At 40.6% G+C, this 14652-nt stretch overlaps 1 long non-coding RNA gene across 1 annotated transcript; it reads left to right on the forward strand.

Moving 5' to 3' along the window:
- The first annotated feature begins 255 nt into the window (after positions 1 to 255).
- On the forward strand, positions 256 to 7971 carry LOC138224132 (uncharacterized). The gene is made up of 2 exons (XR_011182472.1): positions 256 to 490; positions 7174 to 7971. It is a non-coding gene; the product is annotated as an uncharacterized lncRNA (long non-coding RNA).
- Positions 7972 to 14652: the final 6681 nt, after the last annotated feature.

A 14652-nucleotide genomic window follows, 5' to 3' on the forward strand; every position in this document is an offset into this window, starting at 1 on the left:
TAATACAACATAATTTGATTATCAGACTCATAGATATACATGTCCATTATACAGTTTTGTCCAATTATGAATATTTTTTTTGGCTCTTTTGTCTATATTAATAAAAATAGAGTAGCTCACTAAAAAAAAAAACTTTATAAGGCATTGCATAGAACACACAAATATTATGAAACTCTGTCAAATTCCTTTTTTTGCATAATTTCTAAAGAATTAAATCACACCCCCTTAGGTGGCAAACATCTACAGCAATGAGTAGGAAGTTTAGATCATGTGCATTCATTCAAAAAACCAATCAGTTTGGACAGAGGCCGAACCTTTCTTGTCTGAAACATAAAGGAACTGTTTTGGAACATTTTAGCAAAAGGAAACCTTGAGTGACTCTAAGCAGAAGACATCTCACGCTTCAAAGAACAGCAAACAGCAATCCCACAGTATCTTGATTTTCCAGGTGTCAGACTCCTGCTCCTAAACAACCTTCCATCCAGCACAGGTACCAATACCCTAATGTGTTCTGTGTTTCAGGATAATTGTCAGCATTATTAATACTGACTTCATTTGTTTTGTGAAATTTATGCATTTGTGCATTCAGCATTTGTGAAACTTATGAATTACCTGTACAATGTATTTTGTTTTAAGGTGGAATAAGGCAGAGGATTCTTAATGAAGACTCAATGTGTTCAGACAAGTGTCTCAAATAATACTGTATAATCCTCTAACAACTGACTGAGGAAAAACATGAGATTGTAGCAACAAAAAGGACAAGAGTAGTCATCAGAAAGGATTATTTCTTCATCAGTTTTCAGAGATTCTATGCTCATGTTCCAAATAAAAGTCTATCTGTATCCAAAGTCTATATCCAGCATATAGTACAGACAATGTTGACAATGCATGCTTGCATTCTGTATCTTCTGTGTTGTCACTAAATTTGATATTCTCTTATGTGTGTAGATGTGAAGAAAAAGTGTTCTCATCGTCGTAAACCTTAAATGTCTCATTTTCACTATTCATGACATGGTTATTTATATTTTCTATCATTTTCATTTTTTTTTGTTTTCTAAAAACAAAATTACAGATACAAAAAGTAGGCCATAATCCCCTAAGAAAGGTAACAAATGAGAGTTGGCCATTCGACCCATCTAAAACAGTTGATTTCTTTGCTTTCTTGCCATAACAACCAGCTGCATAGAATTTGGTTTGGTCACCTCATACCTTTAAAGACATACAATACAAATAAACAACGTCAACAAAAACGATAGTAGAATTCACCCACCCAGATCATTCACACGCCATCTTAAACACACACCAGTACTAAAATAAGTAAAAGTGGGGCCTGCTAGAATAACAATGAGCCGTGCAAACACTTAAAAAAGTTAAAGCTCACAGTTTATGCACCTCAAAATCTCTGGGTAGGTGCTGTTACAGAATCTAGTGCTCCTTGTCTTAATAGACCTGAGCCACCTACCAGAGGGGAGAGAAGTAAACAGAGGCTGGTGAGGGTGGGAAGAGTCAAAGAGGATCTTAACAGCTTTGTGTTTCAGTCTAGAGAGGTAGAGTAAGTCCACAGAGGGAAGGTGGCCTCCTACAGTTTTGGATCTTAAATACACTACAGTCTCTAGCAGCTTCTTCTCTTGGGCTGAAGTGTTTCCATCCCCCACACTCCAAAAATCATTAACTGTCTCAGGAAGAACAGCCTCTGTTGAGCTTTCTTCACCTTGATGGACGTGTTGACCTCCCATTTAGAGTGTGGAAGATGGTGATGTCAAGGAACTTCAAATTCTCCACCACCTCTACAGTCTGACCACTGAATTACTGATTTAGTGGTGAGAGTGCTCCTTAGCCTCGCCTAAAGTCCATCACCAGTTTTTGGTTTTACTGAAATTTAGTTCTAGGTTTTTTTCAACTAATTCAACTACTTCATTCCTTCGTACAAACTCATCATTGTTTGTGATAAGCCCTGTGAGAACAGTTTTATCAGTGAAATTTAACATGTTCCATATAACTCATGGAAACTCCCTTTAGCACTCCCTAAACATTTTAAGCATCGAAGTCTTTAACTAACATGTGAAATAACATGTATAAAAAGTGGGAGTTTTGAGCTTTTCTGCGAATATGCTCGATACCGGAGTCAACAAGCATACTTTTAGAATTTGATTAATAGGGAATATAATATAGAATCGCGTATCTAAAGAAATTAATAACAATATAATTATATTCATGTACTACAACACAGTAGGACACACTGTACAATGTCTGTTGATACTGTTTGTGTAGGGCTGTTTCACCACTCTCCATGCAACATTTCTGGTGGCACCGTGGTCAAGGTGCCTGACTTGAAAACCACAGGTTGGGTGTTCAAATCCAGCTGTTATCATGACTTTTCTTTTAACAAACGTTTCTTTAAAAACATAAAATAGCAATGTTATGGACAATTAATTGACTTTTTATATTTCGAAATATCACAACACGTTGGAATTTAAGTCATTTTTTAATAACAATAAATAGTTGTAAATTGTAAAAATGACATTTACATTGGCGTTATTAATTTTTCACTTGAGTGTATGGAGGATTGTCATCTGTCACTGAAAGCAGACCCCCCCTCTTAGGTTGCGCAAACGATCTTTTAGATTTTTATGGAGGCTGTACAGTATGCGTTACAATATAAACATTTACTGTCTAACTTTAAATTAGCAATTGATTTAAAGACGATATGTCAAAGCGCAATGAAACCTATTACTTGATTCTTATGGACGCCCGGTCCTGCCAGGGATTAAAAAAAAACATGGAATCGCGTATCTAAAGAAATTACAGTATAACTATGTTCATGCACAAACAGTAGCATGTTACATTATTAGTTTGGGTGTCTTCTCTTGCCAGAAAGCTCTAAATTGCATTTTGACGTTTTTTAAATTACAACCCATAAATAAAGCTGATACTGTTTAGACTTTTAATTATTTTAACCTGTATTACAGCAGCACAATGCACAATGTAACGTAAATCGCTACCTTTGTCTTCTGCATAATAATGTTCACCTCTCTGTCCAGCAAATTAACAATAGTAATAATAATGAACTTTATTGTACATAGCGCCTTTAAAGGTGGCTCCTCAAAGTGCTTTACAGAATAAAAAAAATAAAAACTATACTATTAGGCTGGGCAAACGATTATTAATTATAAAAAAGAAATAAAAAATGAGATATAATGATGTGTTCCCACTTAGACATTGCACGACTTTAAAACCTAATGTAATGAGAATTAATTGAATCACAGAGTGCTCATAAACTGATACCCTGGATTCTCCCCAGACACAGCTGTATGAGCTCCACCAGTCAGGACAGGAGGCTCTACTGTACACAGAGAGGGGCGGGAGGGGGGAACAAGTTGCCCAGCCGTGTGGTTGAAGCTGATACCCTGGATTCTCTCCAGACACAGCTGTATGAGCTCCACCAGTCAGGACAAGAGGCTCTACTGTACACAGAGGGGGGGACAAGCCGATACCCTGGCTGATTACCTGGCCTGTGTCTCCAGACACAGCTGGATGAGGTCCACCAGTCAGGACAGGCAAATAAGATACACTCTACAGACATTCACAACAGCGACATATCATAAAACATTTGCACATATTGTTAAATTATTACTTGTTTTTCAGGAAGTTAAAAAACACTTGAATTACTTATCCAGTCTCTCGAAATAAAATTATTTTTCAAGCAATGTAACTAACATTGGGCAATGTGTTTTTTTTTTATCTAACATTGACAGCCACATCTTAAATCTTGTCAGTCAGCTCTTTTTTCTCTATTTGAATTGTGGTGATTCAAATAACTTGGGATAACAAGTGGTCTCAAAGTCACCGAGCTCATAGAGCTTCAACAACAGATGACAACTTTCTTAGTCTTCCTAAAATTGTTAGACAGGATGGGGGGCACTCGGGAATGTGAGTTATGCGAGTTAGATTATGAATGACTAAAAACATTTTATTAAAAACACGTTTGTGTTTGCTATATTATGTATTTTTCAATACGCCAATGTAAATGTCGTATTTACAATTTACAACTATTCATTGTTATTAAAAATGACTTAAATTCGAACATGTTGTGATATTTAGAAATATAAAAAGTAAATTAATTGTCCATAACATTGTTATTTTATTTTTTTAAAGAAACGTTTGTTAAAAGAAAAGTCATGGTGCCAGCTGGATTTGAACATCCAGCCTCTGGTTTACAAGTCAGTTTAGTAGTCCGGCACATAGACCACAGCACCACCCACAAGGTCGCATGAGGAGTAGTGAAAGAGCCCTACACAAACAGTATCAACAGACATTGTACAGCGTGTACTATTGTGTTGCAGTTCATGAATATAATTATATCGTTATTAATTTCTTTAGATATGCGATTCCATATTATATTCCCTATTAATCAAATTCTAAAAGTATGCTTGTTGACTCCGGTATCGAGCGTACTCGCAGGAAAGCTTAAAACTCCCACTTTTTATACACATGTTATTTCACGTTAGTTAAAGACTTGGATGCTTAAAATGTTTAGGGAGAAATGGAATACTGGTGAGTATTTTTTCTTTAAAGTACCGAGACCAGCCATATACAGTTTACATACTGCAATACTGTATGTTTATGTTCCAAAATTAATATAGTTTATGGTCTTCACACGGGTTATGCTCCTATTCTTTTTATGCTCAGCTACTAAGATTTCTCTTCAGTGGTAAATTTCCATATAAATATTCAATACTTAAACGGGCACAGTAAATACATTAAATATACATATACATACTGTATACAGTACAGTTTTGCATACAGTAATATGTTTATGTTCCTAAATCAATATCTTTCTGAGCATGTGAAAGGCATGGTGAATTTGCATGATTGGATCAATGAAATGCTGTGGTGTTACTTTTACAAAGACAGTCAATAAAAAAAAGAATGTGGACCTGGGCAATACTTTGAGTTTACAGCTTGTCCAAGGTAATTTATTATAAATACTATTAGTAATATCTTCGGTAAAGACTTTGATGGCGACAGCTCAAACATGAGAGGGTGAGCTTTATTAGCTCCACCTTGCAGAAATTCCGGATACTATTATTTTACATGCGGTATCATGCGGTTCTATGCGAGAATATACAGTATTATTACCGTAACTTGCGGTATACCGCGTCAAGTGCACCGCAAAATAATGCAGTATCGCCTGCTTGTTTTAAATGGCTGCATCTGTATGCTCCAATACAAAGAAACTAACCTAACATTAAACTTAAACACAGAACCACAGCTGTCACAATAAGGTTAAATAACATCAGTGTGAGTCAGTGGTAGAGGTAGAATTCGATAGTCTGTCAGGCTGTGGGAAGAAGCTGTCTCTGAATCTGGAGGTACATGCCTTTATACTCCTTCAGTATAACGCTTACCAGAGGGCAGTGGAGAGAAAAATGAGAAACCAGGATGACTGTAATCCTTAGCAATACTCCCGGCCTTCCTGAGACACTGAGTTGTAAAAAGTCCTTAATAGAGGGGAGCTGTACTTCAATGATGGGCTGGGTTGACCTGAGCACCCCCTGTGTCCCAAGTCGGTCAGACAACAAGCTGCTGTCAAAGCATACTGTAATAACAAATGTGGATACAGTTTCAATAGTTCAACTATTGTCTGAGGAAGTAAAGGCACTGTTGTGCCTTCTTTGTAGCCCTAGTTACATGTTGGTACCAAGTTAAATCATTAGTAATGAAGATACCCAGGAACTGCTAACCATCTCTACAGCCACCCTCACAGTCTGCGGTCTGCCTGTCAGGAAATCTAGAACCCTCCCGCAAAGAGAGGTGCTGAGACCCGATAATTAAGCTTGATGACTAGTCTGGATGGAGATATACTGTCAAAGATGGATCTGTAATCAATGAATATAATTCTAGCATGTGTCTTTATCATCCAAATGCTCCAAGGCAGTGTGAGGTGCCAAGGAAATAATAAATAAATTGCTTAAACCTATATAGCGCCTTTCTGGACACTCCACTCAAAGCGCTTTACAGGTAATGTGGACTCCCCTGCACCACCACAAGTGTACCACCTGGATGATAACTAAATGATAACTAAATAGCATTAATAACCTCAAACAAATGTTTCCAGTAGTTGCACATTGAGCACATCGAGTAGTCCTGTATATTGATTTAAAGATATTTTGGCCCCTTGTTCTTTACAGTGTTTCAATTAATTGGTACAGTATTTTGGGGATGTCTTGCATGAATGGCTTACCTCAGGTTATACCACAGCATTTCAGTTTGATCAGATATCTGACTTGGGCATTCCAAACTGCAACATTTCCTGAGTTTAAGACAGTATATGTAGATTTACTCCCATGTTTAGGATCATTGTCCTGCTACATGACCCAACTTCTATTAAGCTTCAAATCACAAATGGATAGCCTGACATTCTCCTGTAGAATTTGCTGATACAATTTGGAATTTATTATTTTTGTCACCTCCTTGAGATTGTATGGATGATTTTTGTTGGACAACCCCTCCTAGGGAGAGTAGCAGTGCTACTGAATTTCTTCTATTTGTACACTATCCGCATGACTGTGAATTGATGGAGGCCAATGTCTTTAGAAATGCTTCTGTAACCCTTTACAGCCTTATGAGCATCAACAACTCTTCTTCTCTTCTTTCTGGTCCTCTGAAACCTCTTTTGATTTGGGCATGTTTCACTTAGACATATCTTTGTTATGAAGAGCAGATTCTGTTGTTACCCAAACATTATGGAATTTTGTATAGGGCAGGAGACCTCAAACGCACACCTGAATGTCATCTCATTGACGGGAACTCCAGACTCCAATTATCCCCTTTAATAGAGATCATTATCCGAGAGGTTCGCATACTTTTTTTTAACATAGACAGAAAATGTTTAAACAATGTGTTTAATATAGACAAGAAAAGGTATAATCGTTTGTGTGTTATTTATTTGATCAGATTGTGTTTATCTATTATTATTAGCACACTTTACAAAAAATTAATGTAGGAATACCGATAGCTTCACATACTTTTTCTCACAACTATGGGTTCCTGTTTCTTCTCCACAATGACTGTGCCACATATTGTTCTTCTGTACAAACATGAAGAAAGTTGAAAATATAATTAAACTTGGGATTTTTTATTTATTTACTGATATCTGTCTCTATATTTCAGTACAGTTTTGGGAGAAAGACAATATGGGAGTTGGAGTATCTTCAATTTCATCTGCATCTTTAGTTAATGCTGGTGGAGATGTCATAATTAACCTAAGATCTGCAAGACCAAGCTCCAAACTCCATGTGGCAAATGCAACTGGGAAGCCAGTACGTATATTTTATGGAGTGGAGAAGAAGGAACTTGAAGAAATAGTGGTACACGACGGAGGAGAGTCCAACACCAAGAAAGTTTTTAAGTCTGATCTCAAGGACCAATACGCTCAACTCGACATCAACACAGTCTTACCGTTTCCTGAGAAAGGTGTCGACTATGCCTGTGTGTTCGTGGAAGATGAGCATGACAGAAATACTTGCCTGGAAACCGTTGTGCTCAACTACAGTGTCACTCCTGGAAAATCCTTCATTATAGCAGCCGACCACAGCATCAAGATCCACAAGTTAGGAGCAGGCCCCTGGGTGGATGAAGAAGGGCATGACCACTCTACAAAGTAGATTTACAGCAACACCTCGTTATTTTCGAAACCAAATAGATCAAAATGGAGAATCAATCTTTCAACAAATATAATTGATAGTATTTTTTGCTCAACTAGCATATTTGTCTGCAAAATTATATGTTCTTTGTAAACATTATATAGACATCCTCATTTAAACATTGAGTGTATGCTGCAGAATCTTCATTGTTATTTAGAATTACTTTTAGTACTACTAATACAGTACACATCTTTTTCCTTCACATTTCCAAGTCTATGTTGCTTAAAGCTGTCAATTAATAAAAAACGTGAGATTTGAAATACAATTGCCCTGTGTTTCTATTGATACACATTATTAACATACAGTTTTCACAGCCAGCCACAGTGTCCCCAGATGTATTCAAAACCATTGATGAAAGAAGTTAAGAAGAAATGAAACAGGTTTGCAGATTCAGTAGTTCAACATGTTTAAACAATTATAAAATGTTATACTGTAATCATAATAACGTTGCACAGAACAATGCAGTATTCGCCATGAATAGTTCATTGAATTCCTGAGTACACAAGAGTCACATTTTTTCATATGCCTGTAGTTAGTATATTTTTAGTCCTGCACTGGGTCCTCTTGTCCTGGGTGTTGAAGTTCTGGTTGTTCTGAGGATGAATTTTGACTCCCTTAATGAAGAATTGGTCTTTGGAATCTGTTGTAAACTGCTTTCCTGCAGCTCAGAATCATTCATTTGTAAATTACGTGTCTCTGAAAAATTATGTGGATCCCTATGCATTTCTAGACATTCTATTTAATTTACAAAGTGTGTTCCCAGTAAGCTTTTTTATGATTTCCTTGCCAATGCTCCTATACTTTGCCTTTTCGTTTCTAAAATCTGACTAGCTTGCTAACTATACCTAAAATGGTGTGTTTGACACAGCTGACTCAAATCAGAGGTGATGACCCTTAAATCTTTTTTTACTATATCCTGTTCTTTATTCAGTTTTTGACCCATGCTCCTACATTACTTTAGATAAACCTTTTAATAAATACCTTATTAAAGGGGTTATAGAAGCCTAATTGCATCACTCATTACTCTTACACTCATGTTCTAACTGCTTTATCTAAAACAGGATCGCAGGGGACCCGGAGCTTATCCCAGCAAGCAATAGAATCAAGGAAGAATACACCCTGGACAGGATGCTAGTCCGGCACTGGGCTCACACAGACATTCACAAACTATCAATTAACTTATCAGTGTGTTGTTGGTGGAATGCAGAGCAACCAGAGGAAACCCATGTGAACACAGGGAAAATGCACAAGCTCCATGCAGACTGTATTCCAGGAATTGAACCCTGGGCAGCAGTAGTTACAAGACAGCATACTTACCACTCTACCTCCATACTGCCCATCACATATTATGCTTTAGTTTAATTGAGATGCCTTGCTTCTTTAAGTAAAAATTGTAAAATGTAGCTACCCAGGCAGACCTTAAACAGAATGTTTTAGAGCTGCCTTCAGAGAAACTAAAACCAACATAAAGATAACTTCTGTACATGTGAGCACGGAACACTTAAAACCCTTGATGAACTCTTCAGGGTAATGAAAATCAATATGATCTCTGCAGCCAATATTTAGCAGTGACTATGTCTGCAGTGAAAAGGTGTACTTGGATCACTGGAGTGAGTTACACACACCACACACACCTTTACATCTCCTAGTAAAGCTACTGTAATGTTTTCACAAAGGCTTTCACACGGGACGTCACTTTTGGCACAATGTGATTTGGACATTGTTTGTAAGGAGAATGCATTGTTGTCCCAGATGTTCCAGCATTGCAGTAATCAATTCTAGAGAAGACAAGCTAGTTCCAAATATCACCCCCAAGCTTTCAAGTACAGTGCCAATTGATGGGAGGTGCCAAGAAGCATACCTTTTTGTCTTTTCAGTATAAGTGAAGGAAATATTGAGTTTTTATGTCAGAGATCCTATTAGAGAGTGCTGAGATAACCACTTCAGTGACAGGTTTACTATGAACACATATGTGTTACAGACAGGGTTTTTAGTTCGTGTCGGGTTTTGTAGTAGACCCTATGTGATGCGTTAAGAGCTGGAGGAAAGAGGAGGCGTGGTATGGGAAAACACTCAGGGATTTAATGGTGCACAATAACAGTGACAGTACATGAGACAGTGAGCGGGGGAGACAAAGAGTGTCTTCCAAATCCGAGCAGGTCTGAAGGAGGGTCAGGGCACAGTCCAAGAGTCAATTAACAATAGATCCATCCTGAGACATGACAAGGTTAAAATCCCCAGGAATGGGGAAAACATTCAACCAACATGGAGATCCTAGAATAATGGGGCGAGGTCCTCCGGGCTCGGGGATGAGGCCTATGCCCTCAGGAGGGCTACGATACGCAGGGTGCTAGGCGGGCCTCACAACATCCGTACCCTAATGTTGAGCCCGAAGGACTGGAGGCGCTGGGCTTTAAATAGCAGTAGACATAACAGGCCACACCTAGGGAACATAAAAACAATCACGGAGCTAATGAGAGGAGTAGTGGAGCGCCCTTTAGGGGAGGAATGTCGGCCATGACAATATGTGAGTATAATCGGCACAGAAATGATCACTGAGACCATGTGATCTTAATAGCTAACTAAAAGTTAACATGTAAATGTTGAATAGTTGTGGAGTCAGTAATGAGAACTGAAGAACACCATATTTATAAGAACCCAACTTCACACGGGTGTTTTGAAACACAATGAATAAGATCAATTTTTCAGGCTGCACTTTCAGGTGAAAAGAAAAATTGTAGAGAGGAGGTTTCAGTAAACTTACTGTATAACTGAGGACAGAAGATCTGTACACCAGTAAAAGGAGCTGGAACAAGCAGTATAAGAATACAGCATTCAAAAGAATAAATTGTAGGCCACCAAAATTCCCTAGAAATCATCTCAAGAGTGCATTTAATACCGGGGTGTCCCGCAAAACAGGAGTCATGGCTCCACTGAAGGACTGCAGACCTGATCGAGTTGACAGCATACAATCTGTCCGGGGGACACTGCGGAGGTACAGGGTGGTCTTCCTGGGTGCGTCTTATGTCTGTTCAATATCCCATCATACAGCAGCCAAAATCTTGCTGGGCAAGACGATGTGCTCCAGAGGCTGTTGCACATTAAAGTGTTTATGGAGGCGTGAGAGGGCGTTCACTTTGAGGTTCTTATTACCTGGGGTGTAGGTAACTATGAAATTGAACCTAGATAAAATAAAGACCACCTGACTTCACTGGGACAAAGACATTTAGCTGACTGAAGGTAAAAAGGTTCTTGTGGTCAGTGAGAATGAAAAAAGAGTGTTGTGCCCCCTCCAACCAGTGTCTCCATTGATCAAGTGCCAGTTTGATGGCCAGGAGTTTGCAATCATATTTCATTTCAGCTGCGGTCGATTTCTTAGAAAAAAAAGCACAAGGATGTAAGATGCCTTTGTCCTTGTGGTGCTGAGAGAGAATGGCACCAACACCGTGGCCCAAAGCGTCAACCTCCACAACAAAAGGAAGGGTGGGATCAGGGTATTTCAGAAGAGGAGCAGAGGTAAAAAGGCATTTTAAGCATCTGAAAGCGTCATCGGTTTGAGGGCTTCCGACTGAGAACTGTAATGGGAGCCACTACTGAACTAAAATTCCTAATGCATCTCCTATAAAAGTTAGCTAAACCCAGGAAACGTTGTAAAAGTTTTTTGGGGTAGGCCAATTCGTAATTGCAGAGATCTTAATTTGGTCCATCGTGACCCCTTGAGGTCACAAGATATAGCCTAGGAATAGGCTCTCAGTGACATCAAATATGCATTTTTCCTTCTTAACATAGAGTTTGTGATCAATCAGATGAGACAGGACCTCCCTTACATGAGATATATGTTCCTGAAGGTTTGTGGGAAAAATTAAGATATCATCATACAAGGAGGCATTTCTCAATGAGATCCCAAAAGATATCGTCTGTAAATGATTGAAAGTCTGCAGGCGCATTTACAAGACCGAAGGGTATGATGAGATATTCATAATGCCTGTGATTGGTAAGAAAAGCAGTCTTCCATTCATCCCCCTCACATATTTTAAGGCTGATGGAATGAGTGGGAGGGGATAGTAATTTTTGATCGTGATTGCATTTAGGCCTAGATAATCAATGCATGGATGGAGGCCATTGTCCTTCTGTCCTACAAAAAAAAATCTGGCACAAGCCGGAGAGGAAGAGGGGAGTATGAAACCCGCCTTAAGCGCCTCCTGGATGTATTCTTTCAGGGCCTCCGATTACCCATTTGAAAGGGGATAAATTCTCCCCCCTTTTGACACCCTGGTGGCAGATCTGGTGGAGGTAGCGCAGGAGATCTTCCGCCGGGGGAAACTCGGAGAAACCATGAGGGAAGGCATCATCTCCCTGCTCTTCAAGGGAGGGGACGCTGCAGACCTCAAGAACTGGAGGTCGATCATGATGGACGATGGACGTCAAGATTCCTGTCCAAGCTACTGACTGGAAGACTGAGGACCGCCCTGCCCCACATCATCAACACCGACCAGACGTGTGGGGTGGAAGAGTGATCCATCGGCTGGAACTTCCAGCTCACCAGAGACGCCATCGTCTGGGCTGAGGACTGGAATGTACCCATGAGTATCACCAGGGTGATCGCAAAGCTGGGTCTGTGGAAAACACGGTCGCTGCCCTAGACAGGGAAAGTGATGGTGTTGAAAGCAGACATCCTGCCGGCTTTGGTTACCTGGCAGTGGTGTACCCACTGTGGCCAGACTCAGATGAGCGCTGGGATGATCTTCAGGTTCATCTGGGGAAGCAGCTACGAGTACATCAGAGGAACCGGATGTGCCAGCCGGTTGAGGAAGATGGTAGAGATGTACCACATTTCCCCCTGAAACTCGACTGTATCCTATTCTTTAACCTCTGTCAGGCTCTGCGGGAGCCCATCCACCACAAGTACCAGTACTTTGTCAGGCTTTGGTTCTCCGTCACGATGAGGCACCTGGTCCACCAGTGGACAAACACTAGACTCAAAACAGAGAGGTGACCCGCTCTGTCAAGTTGAGCCAGCGGTACGAGGTCACGAGACAGCCAGAGCTCTGCACCAACCACAGAGCCCTGTACAAGGAAGTGGTTACCGACGAAAAGCTGTGGGTTCCCAGACAGGTCTGGGAAAGGACGCAGCCAAAGGAATTGGACAACAAGCTGAAGGACCTCAACTGGATGGCAGTACACAAGAGGCTGGCAACCAGAGAGGTCCTGTATAGACACTCAATCACCAGGAATCCACATTGCCCCCGGGATACATGTTTCGATAAGGAGCATGTGTTCTGGAGCTGCCCCTTCGTTAAAAAGGTGTGGGGCAAAATGGACAACATTATACAACTCCTGGGAGTGGGAGAGGTGCTCAGTTACTAGTGCATCCTGCTGAGGTTGGCACCAATCGGATTGGACAAGGGGACACAGTTCCTGCTGTGGCTGCTGCTGTCCCTCACAAAACTAGGCCTGTGGAATGCGAGAAACACTCTCATCCGGCACAATGCAGAGTGGGGAGCAAGGGAGCTGGAGGAGAGGATCCTGGAGGACCTCAGAAGGAGGATAAAGCGTGACATCGTGAAAGGGAGCACTAGAAAAGACTTTGGGCCCTAACATGGAAATCCCTGTTCCCTGAGCTCCTGCTCCGCAGTTTTAGAGCCGGGGCAGGTAAATGGACTAAAGAAAGTGGTAGGGCTTGGAGGGACTCTTTCATTGCGCAAATTCAACCCCATCATCCACTTGCATTGATTGATAATAGACAATCACCTTTTTTGGAAAGTTTTTATTGTGTGTTAGTTTGACATTGTTAGAGATTGTATAGATTGAGAAAGGGTTTACATTTGTGGAATGTTTTTCTACGGAACAAGTTTGTTTTGATAGAGGAAAAATTCTCTCCTTTGTGGGCAAAACACTCGGTAGGAGATCAATGCCACAATTGTAGGACCTGTGGGGAGGCAGGGACAATGCCTTTTGTTTGCTGAAGGCTTCAGATCTGCGTAATATGCAATAAATTCAGGAGAGTTGCCTGGAAGGAGTTTAATGTGATGGTGACAACACAATGTTTAACACTGAGGACCCCAAGCTAGCAACTAACCCCTAGTCCAGGAAATCTGAGGATCATGCTTTTGTAACCAGGGGAACCCCAAGACCAGAGGGTGATGTGGTGTTTCCAGGAGGTAAAGTTGTATAAGTTCCTGATGAAATGCTCTGACTTGTAAAGATAATGGTGAAGTCTGCCAGCTAATGACACTTGGGGAAACAGGGGATCCATTGAGGGTCTGGACACGAAGAGAAGGTTGAACAGGAATTAAGGGAATATTCCATGAATGGGCCAAGGAGAGGTCTAGAAAGTTTTCCCTGAATCAATAAAAGCGAGAAGGTTAAGTTTATACAAGCTCCCCGGAGAGGGAAGCAGGAACAGACAAGGCATTAGTGGAGATAGCTAAATGTTTACTGTGTCTCACCAGCTGACTGGGTTTAAACAGGGGGAGCTGTGGTGGGTGGGAGGGACAGTCCGACCGGTAATGTCCCAGACTTCCACAGTAAAGTAACAACCATCCCATCGGCGTTTCTCCCTTTCCTGCGGAGTGAGGCGTGAGTGAGCGATCTCCATAGGATCAGTGGTGGGACGGGGGTTGAACTGGGAGAAATGAGGGTGAGAAGTCGAGTAGGTGAAGAAAGGCTCCGCTCTTCTTCGTGTTCCTCTCCCACGAAACCTATCAGCAAATCCAATTGCAAAGGAAATCACTTCCTCGAAGGACTTTCTTTTAAGAGGCAAGAGAAACAGATTGTCTTTAATTTCTTCTAAGAGCCCGTGCTTTAAAAGGGAGATCAAAGCCTCATCATTCCAGGATACCCCCCCCCCCCCACAATAACCTGGAATTCCAGCGCGTAATAAGCCACCGATCTCTTACGCTGCTTCAAAGCCGTCATCTGGAAGGTGCATCCTGAGATGTAGATG

Source organism: Lepisosteus oculatus, chromosome 18 (genome assembly GCF_040954835.1).
Source record: "Lepisosteus oculatus isolate fLepOcu1 chromosome 18, fLepOcu1.hap2, whole genome shotgun sequence".
In the NCBI taxonomy this organism is placed as follows: domain Eukaryota; kingdom Metazoa; phylum Chordata; class Actinopteri; order Semionotiformes; family Lepisosteidae; genus Lepisosteus; species Lepisosteus oculatus.